Source organism: Electrona antarctica, assembly GCF_951216825.1.
Source record: "Electrona antarctica genome assembly, chromosome: 4".
NCBI classification, from domain to species: domain Eukaryota; kingdom Metazoa; phylum Chordata; class Actinopteri; order Myctophiformes; family Myctophidae; genus Electrona; species Electrona antarctica.
In genome coordinates this window covers 14,665,880-14,683,100 of record NC_136809.1, presented here as the reverse complement: position 1 = coordinate 14,683,100, position 17,221 = coordinate 14,665,880, and the positions used below count along the sequence as shown (strand labels likewise).

General features: G+C 42.7%; 1 protein-coding gene across 1 annotated transcript in view; it reads right to left on the bottom strand.

The window, feature by feature from the left end:
- vasna (vasorin a) overlaps positions 1-13,217 on the bottom strand; it is a 30,350-nt gene extending 17,133 nt beyond the window's left edge. Inside the window, exon 1 of the mRNA XM_079498523.1 lies at positions 13,048-13,217. The gene's annotated coding sequence lies outside the window, so the exon portion shown is untranslated. The remainder of the gene's footprint in view (positions 1-13,047) is intronic.
- Positions 13,218-17,221: the final 4,004 nt, after the last annotated feature.

Sequence of the window (17,221 nt, the reverse complement as noted above, 5' to 3'; positions counted from 1 at the left end):
CCATAGGTTATGTTTGATTACTTTGTCTAACTTAGGTATTTGTTTATTATTTTAGGTGAGAATCATAAGCCCTTTATGGGTTTCTTTTCTCACCTGCACTTATTTTTGTCTTTTAATGATGTTCCTTTTTGTAGTGTTTTTTTATTGTGTGAATAAATAAAATTAAACTATTACAAACTGCTGTATAATGTGAGTACATTTAATGTACATTTAATGTACTCACATATGGCTAGCTGGCTTAAAACCAGTAAAGCATCTGTGTCATTTTAGATTTTTTTTTAGATAGCAGATAGGCCTATACAAGTCTTTAGGCTGGCCCTTAGACCTTTTTTTGCTCTTCCTGGAGCTCCTGTGAATTAAAGCAGGGACTAGTTGACTTGGACTTTAGCTCTTCCATGAAACCTGTGGACTATACCGTTTGACATTCTTCTTTCCACACACGGATTATGCCAATGTCAGCCCTCTATGTGGCTGACACGCACTGACTCTTTGCACCTTAATCCATGTCCTAGCACCTTGAAGAATGTCCAATAGTATATGCACAGTACACAGCGGCTGATATGCTCACACACCTTCTATATTCTTTATTTTCCTGCCTCGATCTCCTCACCCCCCCCCCCCCCCCATTAACCCTCTTTTTCCTTTCTTTGTTTTTCCTGGAAAAAATGTTGGGTATATATGCACAAAATCTAATTTCACCCACTTTTTCACCTGTAAAACTGATGTGACAATAAAGCTCATTCTGATTCTGTCACAAACAGATTCCAACATCACAGCAAAAAAGTCTCACAGTGGGCTCTGATTGGTCACCCACAACTCTGGGGTGAGCGAAATATAATTCAAACTGAGGATTGCCAGACCAATCTGCCCAGGGATATTTTTTTTCCCTGTGGCAGATTCATCTGGTTTCCAGGCTAATGTCATCCTGGCCTGTTTTTGACTAAATGTTCATGGAACTTATGCCGTAACGTGCACCTTGTATGTCTCTAAATACCCCCGGCACACACCAGAGAATGTGTGCGTGGCGCACGTGAGCCCTGCCTGCCATACACACACGCAGAAATAGATCCAATCCTACTTTAAAGCCTGTTTATGCGTGGCTGTTGTTATCCGTGCGTCTGGTCACGGTGTAGCCGGTATCATTGATATCAATTGGATCCTTGCAAACATGCTGTACGTGCGCATTAAATTCCACGCATATGCACACTTTGAAAAGCCCAGTGTAGTTACATCTGGGCGTTACACGCATGCATACTGCATTCACGCTCACACACACGTGTTGTGGGCTTGTAGATCAGCTATTTTTGCAGAATATTCTCCTATTATGACATGGCCAGAATAGAGATGTTAGGGTTAACCCGGCATTGGGCTAGACGCTAGACAGTGTGGAGAGATTTACTGCACAGACCTGGCAGGAAGACACACACACACACACACACACACACACACACACACAGACACACACACACACACACACACACACACACACTTCTTATCAATAACAAATGAGTTAGCCATCAGTAAAGTTTAGTGACTTTTCTTGTGTGTGTGTGTGTGTGTGTGTGTGTGTGTGTGTGTGTGTGTGTGTGTGTGTGTGTGTGTGTGTGTGTGTGTGTGTGTGTGTGTGTGTGTGTGTGTGTGTGTGTGTGTGTGTGTGTGTGTGTGTGTGTGTGTGCACACGTGATGGACGAGGAGAGGGGAGGTGAGAGGCGAGGGGCTTACTGAGCCTCTGCTGTTTACTCTATCACATATCTGTTTACTTAAACTCCTGACAGACCCCTGAAAGTAAACACACACACGCGCGCACACACACACACACACACACACACACATTTGTCTCTGTTAGAAGAAGAATCAATTAGTTGAAACTGAACTAGAGCTTTGTGTTTTGGTTGGTAAATCCAATGATCTGTACTGGGTTTGTTCCAAAAACAAACAGGCTTTGTCCAGAGACAAAGGCCTCATTGAGCTAGGACCAGAGGATCTGACATTGAGCTGTTTGTGGTGCCGATACGATCATTCATCTCCTGTCTTTCTGAATATTATGGAGACACCACCACATGCAAACACATTTTCTTTCCTGTTCAGACACACTGAAGAACAGACTTGTGGCATGCAGAGGTAAAAATCACATCTTTTCCACCAAAATAACTTTGGTTCTAATTAGAACTGGTTCCGTTCTAGATTCTTGGAACCTTAGTGCTTTCACGGAACCGGCCTTCGGACATTTTTTGGTTCCAGTTCCGAACCAACATCTATACACAAAACGTCTAGTTGCACTGCTGCACAGACGTGCCTATGGCAGGTGTAAGTCAACACATGCAGCAAAAAGTACATATTCACTTTCACATGTTATATATTTGAACTAAAACGGTTTTGAGTTGACATTAACTCAAAATTAGCTTCAGCGACGTCCAGCCATTTTCAGCAGAGCCGTATAGCTAGGTCACGTGATGCTGTTGAGTGAGCGTAAAATGTATCACTTTGTGACCAATGCCAATGTTATGTTGCAGGAGAAGTGGCTCACGTTACCCTTTAACAAAGCCCTTAGCATCATCTTGGTTCGAACGAGGGTCAAAGGTCACATTTAAACACCAAGAAAGCGTGGTTTCATGGCAGATCAGCACCAGGGCAGAACAAGGCTCCGTGGAGTGTAACTGGACACTGAGGGGGAAGACGGAGAGGCCATCACACGCTTCACTGGAGACTAGGTGTTGACACACGGCTTCGGAACGAGCCACAGGCTCCTCTGGGTGTTTGGGAAAGGCCCAGGAAAAAAACTGATGTTGTTGTGTTTTTGTAAGGGTGGTGGAGGGTGGGGGTACAACACACACACACACACACACACACACACACACACACACACACACACACACACACACACACACACACACACACACACACACACACACACACACACACACACGGACATTCCTACTGAATGAGCCCATTAGATTGTGTGCAGATAACTTGATTAAAGTGGTTTTGTCTTGAAGATAAATATAGATATTTTACAGAAATAGAGCAGCCTGCAGACATGCTTGCTCGTGTCATCATTACAACATGGAACTGAACGTTAGGTGTGCAACAGTTAATCAACCTATTCAATAATGTAATCAGTTCATTTAAAACGTAATAGATTTAAATACAATTATTTTACAAATCAGAACTTTTCAGTATATTTATGAATACAGTAGCCTGAGCTAACGTGTTACGTTTCTGGTCTATAGAGGGGCAGGTCGCGCATGAGTTTTGCGCATGCCCTGACTGGTTCACCGATCTGTCCGTCAGCCCCGGCCCCTCCTCTCCCCCCTAGTGCAGCACTACTACTATACGTCACATCATTTGGAGCGACGCCCACCTGGAAGGGTCGACTCCCACTTCTAGACCAGAGCGGCCAATGCGTTTCCCCAGGCTTTCATTTTTTGCGCCGACGAAAATGAAAGCCTGGGTACCGAGGCTATGAATACAGTAGATGATCCTCAGATACCGAAAGCTACTACAAGTTGCTTGAATGATTGTGAACATTTCAATTATTCTACAAATGTACTGTTGCTGGAACTAACCATGTATTTTGTACAAGTTACATTTAAATGATTCTAAGAATATTGCTGGCACCGACCATGTACTGTACAAGGTACATTCATAATCACAAGTCCTTCCTGCAGCCATTCAAATGATATTGTAGAATATTATAACAATGGCAAATATCCAATCCAGAAACGCATGCAAATGCATGATTGTTAATACAATCTTCAATCCTCATATCAATCATATTACTTGCAAATTATGAAAATTCAGCATGTGTTCCTTAATATATTTACACCCAGAGTGATGCATCAGTTTGGTCCATATATCTGCCATTATTTAACTTTTTTGGATCTGCATCAGACCCAAAAATCTGGCTTTGGTTATAGGCTCTAAAGATTTCATTCAAAACACTAACCATCTTGTCTAGATGGCCAAATGTGTTCAAATGACTGGATAATTGCCCACTAGTCTGACTAGTCTAGCCTTTATCAGAGGGCTTGTCCGCCATTCCTCCAGCTGACTGGCCTGGGGCAGGCTATGGGCTGCTTGTCTTGGCTCAGGAGAGTGGCTGTCTGTGTTGTTGGAATGTCTTGGTTTAGCGGAGCGCCATTGCTAATATACTGCGCCATCACTGTATAGACATGAGGAAATGAATACTGCTTTTTCTCTAAAGCTGCGCCCTTTTTTTTTTTATATCATTCATATTGCTTTATTAATGTCTTGAGGCCATGGTCTATCTCCCTTGCTCTTTTTCCTGTTTCATTCTCTCTCGCTCTCTCTCTCTCTAAAGCATACACAAGCACCCCCCCCCCCACACACACACACACACACACACACACACATGTGTGCGCGTGCCAACACACACGCACAATCTCACACGCGCAATATCACGCCTGATTCCTTCCTCCCCCGCTGTTGCATTTAAAACGCTGTGGCAGCAGAACTTTGATCCCTCTGCCATCTCTTTGAAGTGGCTGTTGAGTTTCATCTGTGAACAAGATGTCCAAATTAAAAAGACCACAAGCTCGCCCACAGCCACGCTTTGCTTGAGCCCGAACCAGGGCGGATTCAGTGGGCAGAGGAAGTGAAATGTGCCGAGTCAAGTGTGGGGCAATTAAACGCAGAAAGAATTGAAGTCTCTACGGTGTGACATTAGTGTTTTTTTCCATAAATAAATTATAATAGGTTCTAAATGTTCTACGTTATAGGATGGCTAAAGCTTGATGTTTATACATCTCTATGGTTTGAATGATTGTACTGATTGTACTGTGTATAGTGGCCTTTACCTTCCCCTGTGCTCCTTCACATCACAGGTTTCTCTAAGTTGTCCATTCACTTGACTCGACTGGCATCCCTTTTCTGGGGCCAGTATTCAGCAAAAAATTGCAGCTCTACGCGTAGCATTTTGTGAGCTTATAGAGCGGCTATTTTCAGTTAATATAGTGTAGAGTGAAAACGGGAGAGGGGAGGGTCTAGTATAAAGCCCTGGGGGACTCTAATCACCTGTGATCACCTATGGTTACATTGATTCTAGTATAAAGCCAAGCTCCAAATGGAGTTTTTCCCTCTTATGAGCATTTATATTGAAATGGCACATTTGTATATACCTGACTATAAGGCACAAAAGACTACTGAAAGTATTGCATTTGCCCAGTTTAAAAGATGACAGTGAAACTCCTGAACACACTGCAGCTTGTTGGCTTTGCTAGAGGCCTTGTTGTGTGTGTTTTGGGTTGTTGTGGTCTAAAAACATGGTCAGACGGTTGCTGTCATCAGGCCAAGTGTCTCGTGACATGCCTGGGGATTGGATGTTTACAGCTAGACCCCAACTGATTTATTAGTCTGACAATTTTAGTGGCTGATATCCTTATCACAGTTATATCGGTACTGGCATATACACCATGCTGCCAAACATGAAAACTTTCAGCTTGGGGTCATTTAGAAATTGCTCTCTCTCTGTGTGTGTGTGTGTGTGTGTGTGTGTGTGTGTGCGCGCGTGCGCGTGTCCGCGTGCACGGACAACAGCTTAACTGTGAAGTTTCCGTGTCAAATTTAAACACTTAAAGTGCCGTGATTTCTGTATTTTTTCCAGTTTTTCATGCGTATATGAGGTGATAGTACTTCATTAGACCCCTTGGTGTGGTTGTTATGTGCAACGATGCAATGGTGTCACATAAAAACAACATTTTAACAAATGCTGTACACTTTTTTTGGAAAAACATCTTCCTCCTTATATAATAATACCCGACGATCATGTTTTAGGGTGTAAATCATCTCCATCTTTAAACCCTGTTATGCTAGTTGTCGGGGTCCCGCAGGAATCTAGGTCCACTAGTATTTCCCTCTACACCAAATATCTTTGCCAAACATAGCGGATCTACAAGCTCACAAAGCGTTGTGTTGCAATGCGTTGTGAGCTTGTGAATTGGCTATGTTCACCCCAGAATAGGGACATTAGCGTTCACGTTGCAAGTCTACAGATCATTGCAAAATAAATAAATCTGTTTGTCTAGGTAGGAATATGGGCCGATGTTGGTGTGGGTCAGGTTCTAAAACTATAAGGACATCATGTTTGCTGTATTAGGGTTCAAGTGGAGTGCAGGCCAGGGTAGTGAAGGAGCCCTGAGCACTCAGCTTGCCACTGCTTCATCTTCTGCTGCCGTTCATTATAGAGACCGCGCTAGCAAAGTCCACACTGTCACTTTAACTCTGAAAGACTCTCCGTACTTAACTGCATTCATTTCTAAGCTGCGTGAGCCAAAACCACAGCAAAACAGCTCCACCTCTACTGTAGATCTCTCTGTGTCTCTCCCTAACCCCCCCCCCCCCCCCCCCCCCCCTCTCTCTCTCCTGGTCACTGTTCCTTCTGCCTCATCACTTCCTATAGCCTCCAGATTGACTGGTCGTGTGAACACCCCACCGCCCCTCCTCCCCCCCTTTGACTTCTGACCTCTTAATCCCCTGCCAACTGCTGGGAGGCCTCCAGTCCAGAGGTGACTCTGAGCGTGTGTGTGTGTGTGTGTGTGTGTGTGTGGCGCTGCGCATGCATGCATGCGTGCAAGTGTGCAATGTATGCACACATTATGCTGCACAAACTATCTTAGTATCTAACTACAGTGGTAGAAGAAAAGCATGCCAGGCTACACATTGGCTACTAATAAAAAGCAATTACGCTGATATATCGATGATGAGCACCGACATCTGTACTGTACTGATGCAAACCACCATGCACACACATACAAACTCAAACTCAAACTCTGTGTGTGTGTGTGTGTGTGTGTGTGTGTGTGTGTGTGTGTGTGTGTGTGTGTGTGTGTGTGTGTGTGTGTGTGTGTGTGTGTGTGTGTGTGTGTGTGTGTGTGTGTGTGTGTGTGTGTGTGTGCGTGCGTAAAAGGAACACGATCTGATGCCGACGACACACAGCTATAATGTAAAGTTGCACCTCAGGCCAGAAACCTGTCTTCCATCCAGATGCATAAGTTCACAATACATTGTACACGAGCGTGGAACTCGGTGCACGTGTGCATCCATTGTAAGTGTAACCCTTAGGCCTGGATCCCTTCAGTCAGTCAAATGGCTTCTCTCATCACCTGTTGTACAACAGATCTGAAGTCCAAACGTTGGCCCTTTGAAGTGCTCTGTCTGTCTGTCTGTCTGTCTGTCTGTCTGTCTGTCTGTCTGTCTGTCTGTCTGTCTGTCTGTCTGTCTGTCTGTCTGTCTGTCTGTCTGTCTGTCTCAAACTCTGTGTGTGTGTGTGTGTGTGTGTGTGTGTGTGTGTGTGTGTGTGTGTGTGTGTGTGTGTGTGTGTGTGTGTGTGTGTGTGTGTGTGTGTGCGCGCGTCTTTCTCAAACTCTGGTGTGTGTGTGTGTGTGTGTGAGAGAGAGAGAGAGAGAGTGTGTATGGCCTAGCCCTAGCATATGTGCCCTGGGGGGAAAAGAGAGGTGTGGGGGCCTCTAATAGATGTAGTTTAGGGAGGTGGGGTTTTCTTAATCTGATAAATCCTCCCTCCCAGGGCCTCAGGTAAAGGTTACGGCTGACTGCTTTAGGGAGAGGAGGGGAGGGGGCTTCAGATATCCACTGAATACAGCTCAGGTGTCAATACATGAAAGCATGCATTATAAACCTTTATACTCTCTATTGTTTGGGAAGAACAAACACTGTAAATACTTGAGAAAACATGTGGAGAGCTACCACTTATGTTATCTTGGGGCAACTGTGGCTCAGGAGGTAGAGCAGGTCGTCCAATGATCCATGGGTCGGCGGTTCGAATCCCGGCTCCTCCTGGCTACATGTCGAAGTGTCCTTGGGCAAGACACTGAACCCCAAATTGCTCCCGATGTGCTGGTTGGTACCTTGCATGGCTTCCGCCGCAATCGGTGTATGAATGTGTGTGTGAATGGGTGAATGTAATGCACAATCTATGTAAAGCGCCTTGGATAAAGGCGCTATATAAATGCACCATTTACCATTTATTTACCATTTTATCTTGGATTAAATGCATGAACCCCCGGTCCCTATACTGTGAAAATGGCCGAACATTTTCGTGCAGCGACATGTTGTGAGCTTGTTGATCAGCTGTTTTCAGTCAAGAGATAATGTGTAAAGGGAAAAGGGAGGGGGCCATTTATAGACCCCTGAGGTCCCAGGTCAACTAAGCAAAGGGTTTAAGTGCTTTTGAGTGATATATCTACATTTTTAGGATGTTCAATAATAATAATGATAAATAACTAGAAAGATGCAATCCTGGGGAATTGCGAGTAAGGCTGCACAATATATCGCTGTCGTATCGTTATAGAGGTATGAACATGCGCAATGTAAGTATCGCAAAAAGGCATGGGTATCGCAATATGATATACCATCAATATATCAATATATCGTTGACATATCGTGGTGATATTGACTTATTATGCAGTTTTTTGAATGTTTGGTTTTCAATGTTGCAGCACTTAAAATATAGATCGTATATCGTATCGATATCGCAATATTTGGCAATTGGCATAAATACTGAGATATGAACTTTTGTCCATATCGTGCAGCCCTAATTGAGAGTGTGGTTGCCTTAGTTCATAGTTCACATAGTGTGATGTCACCGTATATTGTCCAATCATAGGGGGCAAAAAGGTGCCTTCAATTAGGTAGGTCAGAGGAGAGGAAAATAGACCAATAACAATAGTCTGTTTGGCAGACCACACTAATAATAATTATAATAATAATATGTACCTCTAGACTAGAGAAATTGTGTATGAAGAGGTTACGTCTGGAATAAGGTCATCTTTCCCATATCGAGTCCTGGAATTTGCCTCATGAAATCTGATCACAGGTCTGCTATTAAGACACTTCCTCTGCTCCCACGTCTCCCGCTAGAACAGAGGAATGTTATGAAGAGTCTATATGTGTCACGCTCTATACCTTCCTACCGAAGCGCTGTGTTTATACAACACATTCAGGGAGGGGGGGTTATTTAACAACCCCCTGCATTGGTTAGCCAAGGGGTCCGTCTGTAAACAGCTCCCTCGGGATCCTCGTTGACAAAATGTGGGTTCACGAGCATGCAGTTAGTTAGTTTTGTAGATTTTAGGCAAGAGTGTCGATAAACCCCATAACTTAACTGTTTTCGAAAACAGACACCAAACAGGGAATTCACATTTTAGAGATGCTTCTCCTCTTCAGTCATTACCATAGATTGAATGCTGTTCACCGCACACACCCACGACGTCCATACATTCGCTAACATCAGCCAAATTCACAGTCTAGTCACCGCAAACCTAAGACCTACAATTAGACGGCAGGGCCGTATCAAAGAAGCAAGACTTTTTACACGATAACAGGCAGCTAAAAGCAGGGCACCACTAACAAACCAGAGGAAATACTATTGGCGTTTAGTAGTTAGTATCATGTAGTTAGTATAGACCATGTTGTACACGGTTATAGTGAACCCTGTTTTGTCTGGAGGGGTCCAGATACTGTGGATCTGTTCATGGGTGAGTCAGCTCTGTGCAGCCTAAACCTTGAGTTATTATACTTTGTCTATCTACAAGTTCCCAACGTGTGGCAGACTCGCAGATGTGACGCATTGTGAGCTTTTGTGTCGGCTATTACGGCACGTAGCGCCGTCGTACGCGGAGCACAAATGGGGCATAATAATGAGTGTACGCTGTAGAATGATTTAGCAGCAGCAGTCAGAGGCTGGACACTGGGCATCTGCAAGCTCCCCACTTCCTTAAATGTTCCCGATTCAGCCCTGTATCCCCCTACACACACACACACACACACACTACACATGCAGCTGCAACACAGTCATGACGAGAGAGAGAGAGAGGGAGAGAGAGAGAGAGATATTGGGGAAATATTGGGAGAGAGAGGGACAAAGGGGAGAGCAGTGGAAAAACAGCAGAGCCGGAGGAGCTAATCAGAGGAGGTCTAACAGCAAACCAAGGAGGGCTGAGAGAAGAACAGGAATATGGCGCAACGGTCCATCACAGGAAAGTGGGACAGAAAATAAGTTGAACAGACAAACCTTAACAGAGAGAGAGAGAGAGAGAGAGAGAGGACAGCAATTGGTGCAATGGTTAAACACTTTTGCTTTGGGCTATTTCTGCACTTTTCCAAAATGTCAAAATGATGATGAAGGATAAACGACTCTCAAAATGGGGAAAACAAAAGGAAACCAGAACTATTTCTATTTCAGAACTTAAACGTAGCTGGCCCCGGGCCCTCAGGGCTCTATGTTTGGTCTCCTCCTTTCCCCCCTAAACTGAATCTCTTTGCTTGTAGATAGTTAGTAGATAGTTTGTAGATTGACTATGAGTTTGTAGATTGGCTATGAGTTTGTAGATTGGCTATGAGTTTGTAGATTGACTATGAGTTTGTAGATTCACTATGAGTTTGTAGATTGGCTATGAGTTTGTAGATTGACTATGAGTTTGTAGATTCACTATGAGTTTGTAGATTCACTATGAGTTTGTAGATTCACTATGAGTTTGTAGATTCACTATGAGTTTGTAGATTGACTATGAGTTTGTAGATTCACTATGAGTTTGTAGATTCACTATGAGTTTGTAGATTGACTATGAGTTTGTAGATTGACTATGAGTTTGTAGATTGACTATGAGTTTGTAGATTGGCTATGAGTTTGTAGATTCACTATGAGTTTGTAGATTCACTATGAGTTTGTAGATTGACTATGAGTTTGTAGATTGACTATGAGTTTGTAGATTGGCTATGAGTTTGTAGATTGACTATGAGTTTGTAGATTGGCTATGAGTTTGTAGATTCACTATGAGTTTGTAGATTCACTATGAGTTTGTAGATTGGCTATGAGTTTGTAGATTGACTATGAGTTTGTAGATTCACTATGAGTTTGTAGATTCACTATGAGTTTGTAGATTGGCTATGAGTTTGTAGATTGGCTATGAGTTTGTAGATTCACTATGAGTTTGTAGATTCACTATGAGTTTGTAGATTGGCTATGAGTTTGTAGATTGACTATGAGTTTGTAGATTGGCTATGAGTTTGTAGATTCACTATGAGTTTGTAGATTCACTATGAGTTTGTAGATTGACTATGAGTTTGTAGATTGACTATGAGTTTGTAGATTGGCTATGAGTTTGTAGATTGACTATGAGTTTGTAGATTGACTATGAGTTTGTAGATTGACTATGAGTTTGTAGATAGGTGAACATTTCCCCCAAATGTTCACCTACTGTATGACATACCCACTATTACCCAGAAGGGTTCATGCATCGTGCAATATGGAAACCTGAATATGCGCACGCACGCACGCACGCACGCACGCACGCGCACACACACACACACACACACACACACACACACACACACACACACACACACACACACACACACACACACACACACAGAGAGGGAGGGAAAGGGGGGGGTGGTAGAGGAGAGTAAACATAAGAACACCACAGGGTTGGCTAAGCCCTGCTAAGAGGAAGGGTCTTACCTATAGTGGCTGGCTGATAACAACAGAAATCTCTCTTATTCTCACACATACGCTCACACACACGTGCACACGTACGCACGCACGCGCGCACACACACGCACGCACGCATGCACGCACGCACGCACGCACACACACTGATACAATCCTCTTCACTGTGCACCTCTTAACTTCCTTCAGAGGGTTATTAACTCCTTGATTGGGGAGCTCTGCTGCTTCGGGGTCCCCCCTCATTTAGTTGTCATGGTGGCATGACCCAAACACTTATTAGATGACCCTTGGGATTAGTCCAAGCTGGAAACAGGGGGAGCTGGGGTCAAGCCTTGATCTGGGAGTGCTCGCTGCAGCATCTCACCCAACCTTAATTAAATTGCTGAGACACCGAGTCAGGAATGTTTGCTTTGCTCTCTTGTACACAGGCCATCCTTCTGAATCTCTTTGCTTTTCCCATACATACACCGTCAAATCATTTACTGTCTGGGTTACAAATGGATAAATGAATGGTCCGTGACATTCAGCATGCAGTGTTTTGATATAGCTAGCTGCTAGCCTATAATTTCATAATAAAAATGAATACTTTATAAATATATTTACGTTACAATAAAATGTAGGCTATAATAGGAGCCAATCCTTTCATTTTGCTTTGAATCTTTTTCTTAAAACATGGTGATATCTCAAGTTCAACTATGTGTGCCCATGATTATTTTGAATGGTTGTATAGCCAACTTTTAATAAGCTTTTCCAAAAGATAACCCCTCAAAGAGCAAGGCAAACAAACTCCGTTTTCTATCGGTGAGATAGCAGCCTCTAATCCGACACAAACTCGAGATAAAGCTATTGGCAACAACAACGATAAGATCTAATCCTATATTTCCACATATCTTCTGCACTCGTCTCGAACCACTCGTAGCCTATTTCTCTCTCTCTCTCTCTCTCTTTCTCTTTCTCTTTGCACCCCCTGTGTCCTGTCGCCGGTAAACTGTGACCAGTGACCCACTGCTATATATTTCGCCAGCAGGGTAAAAGAAGGAATGCAAGAAAAAGACGAATAATCAACCACTGTAAGATCTCCACACTAGGTACAGCAAGCATTGATCGGATCATCAGGGAAGTTTATAGCGGCGAGCGCTGACTAAAATATGATTGATCAAAATCAATTAAGGCTGTATTATGCTCTAAAGATCCATGCGTCTCTAAGGAGCAGTATCATTGCCAGTTAAATTAAAGTTAATTAATTAGGTTAATGTATAGACCAATTAATAGATAATTACTGACACGCTTTACATTAATAATCTCTCATAATTCCAGGCTTCTCCGGCAGATGACTCTGTCTACTGTTACTGTAGCCTATAGTTTATTGAACTTGTTACTTGTCAATTTCATATGTTATAATAGGCCTATATGGCTTTAAAAAGGTTATTGGCGCGCTGAGCAACCTGTAGTGCAGGACTGCAGGTCTCGTCTCGTATGTGGCCATGCTTGCACTTCATTCAACCCTTCGCTAATGAAACACATGCATTGGTAGGTTAAAGTTATACTCTTGTTCAACTTACCCTGGCAAAGTAAACCCAAGTCGCGCTCTGTCTCCCTTATCCGCTCTTTTATCCACTTTATTGGCGTGTCGCGGAGCCCAAGTCTTTCAGTTTGTTGCAGTAGTGCATCCACAAAGTTTAGTCAAGGTATTATGTTTCAACGCAAAGCATGCATTCACTCCGCCGTTCTGTCTCTGTCTGCCAGCGTGTGAACGAAGAGGCGAGACTTGTGCGTCTGCACCGAGGCGCGCATACCGTAGATAGACTTTCAACAATAGCGCTTTTTGAAGGACAGGAGGCTTGCCCTTTAAAAAAGTTCACAAGTGGGAGGTGCGAGGCGGGCGAGAGCGCGGAGCTGTGCGCGTGACCGTAGCTGACTGCACCTGCAAAAATATATGACTAGGGAATATTATCAGTGTATTGCTGCAGGAAAGATGGATTCATCACTGTTTCTTTCTTGAGTTAATATGAATTACTTTTGCACCTATGACTGACTGACAGTGTCAGTTCTGAAAATAAATGTATGTTATTGCCAGCTACCTCATGGATACCTGCTAGCCTACTCTTAAGTGTTCCGAATTTGCTTCTAATATTGTTCTAGAATACATAGGCCTACATAATGCATTTAGGCTACAGTGACAGTACATTTGACAATTGACAATTAACTGCTATTTCCCACAATTATCCCAGAATGCTGTGATTTGAAATTAATGGGAGCCAGAAGGATGCATTGATTTCATTGTGGTTTGAAAATCATAACTTGCAGAGATTTGAAGCTTGCCTGAGATAGGCAATGCAAAACATAACCTTATGGCACAATTACTATTTTTGTTCCTGTGTTGCATTGTTGCATTTTCATTCATTTTAAACTACAGATTGATTTGACACAAAAATAGTCCCTGAGGCAATTAGTGATTTATGAATGAAATTCAAACATCCACTCCATGACTTCTCAATGATGTTTAGCCAACACTGACTAAATTATTTTGATATGGATAAAATATAAAGAAACGCAAAACAAATAAAGCCAGTGTATATTTATGTATATTGTAGAAAAATATATGCAATGACATGGTCATATACCACCACTTAAACCCTATAGGCTTAGTTAGAGCCACGAGCCATCATCACCTATTTTCCCTCTATACACCATCTCTTTGGCAGAAAATTGCCAATCTACAAACTGCTATAGCTTATAGTATTCACACCAGAGTAGGTAATTCATGACCACTGTTCATGCTATGGTATCAATCATTGAGTATAGCCTACCGGTACTTAAAATGACAAAGAAATAAAAGATGGATGTAACTCCAAACGTGGACAAGAAATTAAAAATAATTGCTCCAGTGATTAGAAATGGATTATTCAAAATATGCTCCTCACTGACTTAACATTGTACGCTGAAACAGCTCTCGAAGCCACTCTTTTAGTAGGGCCTACATCAGGGGTGCCCACACATTTATGACGTGAGATCTACTTTCATAATGACGAGCTCAACAAGATCTACCCACTGAAAAAATAATTGTACCATTGCTGAAAATTGTTTAAATATATAATGTACCTGGGGGGGCTTTGGCATGCTACTAGTCCTACATACTTACACCTAGAAACCCCATTCAAACCTATTTAGGTTCATCTTATGGTGGACATCTTTGAAATGTTTCATAGTGTTAGAAATATAGTGCTTTCAAATTTGAGAAATTTACAATGGGGCTCAATGGCAGATATTGGCACGTAAAAAAAGCACTTTCACCTAGAAACTACATTCACACATTTTATAATTCAGCATACTGTGGAGACACATGCTGGAACCTTTTACTTTGAAATGATTTGTAGTTTCTGAGTTATTTAACTTAAACGCCCAATGCATTCAGGGGTGACCACACATTTATGACGTGAGATCTACTTTCAAAATGACGGGCTCAACAAGATCTACCCACTGAAAAAATAATTGTACCATTGCTGAAAATAGTTTAAATATATAATGTACCTGGGGGGGGGGGCTTTGGAATAGGGAGGGGGGTGAAATTATGACAGGCAGTTTCTGCTGTCAAAATATGACCCGCCCAATGCATTCTCAATGGCACTTCACCCGCCCCTATTGCATATGCATATGCCCCGAGGCGTAGCCCAGCGCAGTGGTATATTAGTATCGCAACGCGAGGCTAACATACTTACACCTAGAAACCCCATTCAAACCTATTTAGGTTCATCTTACAGTGGACATGTTTGCCTGAAAAGAAATCTTTGAAATGTTTCATAGTTTTAGAAATATAGTGCTTTCAAATTTGAGAAATTCACAATGGGGCTCAATGGCAGACTGTGGCACGTCAAAAAAAATCACTTTCACCTAGAAACTACATTCACACATTTTATAATTCAGCTTACTGTGGAGACACATGCTGGAACTTTTTAGTTTTTAGTTAGTTAGAGTTATTTAACTTAAACGCCCAATGCATTCTCAATGGCAATAGCACAAACTTTGGCATGCTACTAGTCCTATAAACAAACACAAACAAAGTTGATTCAGACAATATAGAACATCACAAAAACTCATACTGGTTTTAGAGCTGTTATCAGCGTACAATGTGGTCTTGCACTTAAGCTGCTAGGATTTTGTTTTCAATGTAATATTTAGGTCTATATACAGTCTTGAGAAGGGAGATGTGAAATTAAACCGTGGACATACGTGTCTTCAAAACCGCACTGAAACCTGATATTCACAGGTTAGTCTGTGTCAGTCCCCCCCCCCCCACACACACACGCACGCACGCACGCACGCACGCACGCACGCACGCACGCACACGCACACACACATCTATATTAGTAGTGTTGTGGGCAGTCAGACAGGCCGTTACATGTGCCTAATAAAGTCCTATAAAGTCCTGTCCTGTTGCTATCTATTCTGCATTGCTTAGTAGGCTGCTGTTGCTATCTCACACACCATAAACCCACAGAGAACAGGTTCACTTATGATTGGTCGAATGGAGAGATAGGAAGGGATTCTAACTATTAGCACCTGACCTGCAACGTGTGTGTGTGTGCGTGTGTGCGTGTGTGAGTGTGCGCACATGTGTATGGCTATTTTAAAATGCAGTATTCAGTACATGGCCTACTTGCCTTCTATTACTGCAAGCGTGTATCGCATGTCTGTAGGTATTATTTGGGTGTGTTTGGGTGCATATGTGTGTTTGTGAGAGTGTGTACGGCACTTGTGGAAGATAAAGACAGCTGCGCACCTCAATGCAGTTGGACATTGAGATTATGATGGGTCTCAACCTTTTCTGGATCAGGGCCAATTTAAAAATCTCAGAAGTGTTTGCAGTCCACCCATCTGAAGTTCCTGTTTATCGCATGTGAATTTATTTGACAGGAGCCCACTTAACATATCCCTACGGTCCACCAGTGGGCCCTGGCCCACAGGTAGGGGCGGCAGTGGCTCAGGGGTAGAGTGACCGGATAGCAACCGCAAGGTTCCCAGTTCAAACCCGGGCTCTCCCAGAGTTAGTGTCGAAGTGTCCTTGAGCAAGACTCTGAACCCCTAATTGCTCCTGATGTGCAGATTGGTGCCTTGCATGGTTTCCTCTGGCATTGATGTGTGAATGGGTGAATGTAATGCACAATCTCTGTAAAGCACCTTGGATAAAGGCACTATATAAATGTACCATTTTAAGGAATCACTGTTCTAGATAAACAGAAGTGGCGTTTTGACAATCCTTTAAATTCTTCATAATTACTGTTTTTTGTCATGTTCTCCTTAGACTGAAAGCATAAAACTAAATTGTACTAGAAAAAGTGCCCTTCTGGCCACAGGTCTCCACCAGGAGGATATAGGAGTGTTTGTGCAAAATGTTTAGGAGTAATATAAACATTTTTGTTTGTTTGTTTGTTTTTTGCAACAATTTTCTTCATTTTGTTGAGGAAATGCAGAGCCAGACAACTCATAGCATCTCTGAGTATAGAATTCTGGATGAGCGCCACTCCTGAAAACTTTGGAATCTTAGCCAATCAGTGTACAATCTGAGAAATCCAACAGACTCGTCTTGATCACATGACTACAGAGATCATGTGTACCGATTTGCATGAGATTTGGATGAGATTTGGATTAAATCTGTGCGACTAATATAAACAATGTTGTGTTTTGAAGAAATCTGCCTCATGGTGGCACTATAACTGGCAGATGTGGAGGGATGCA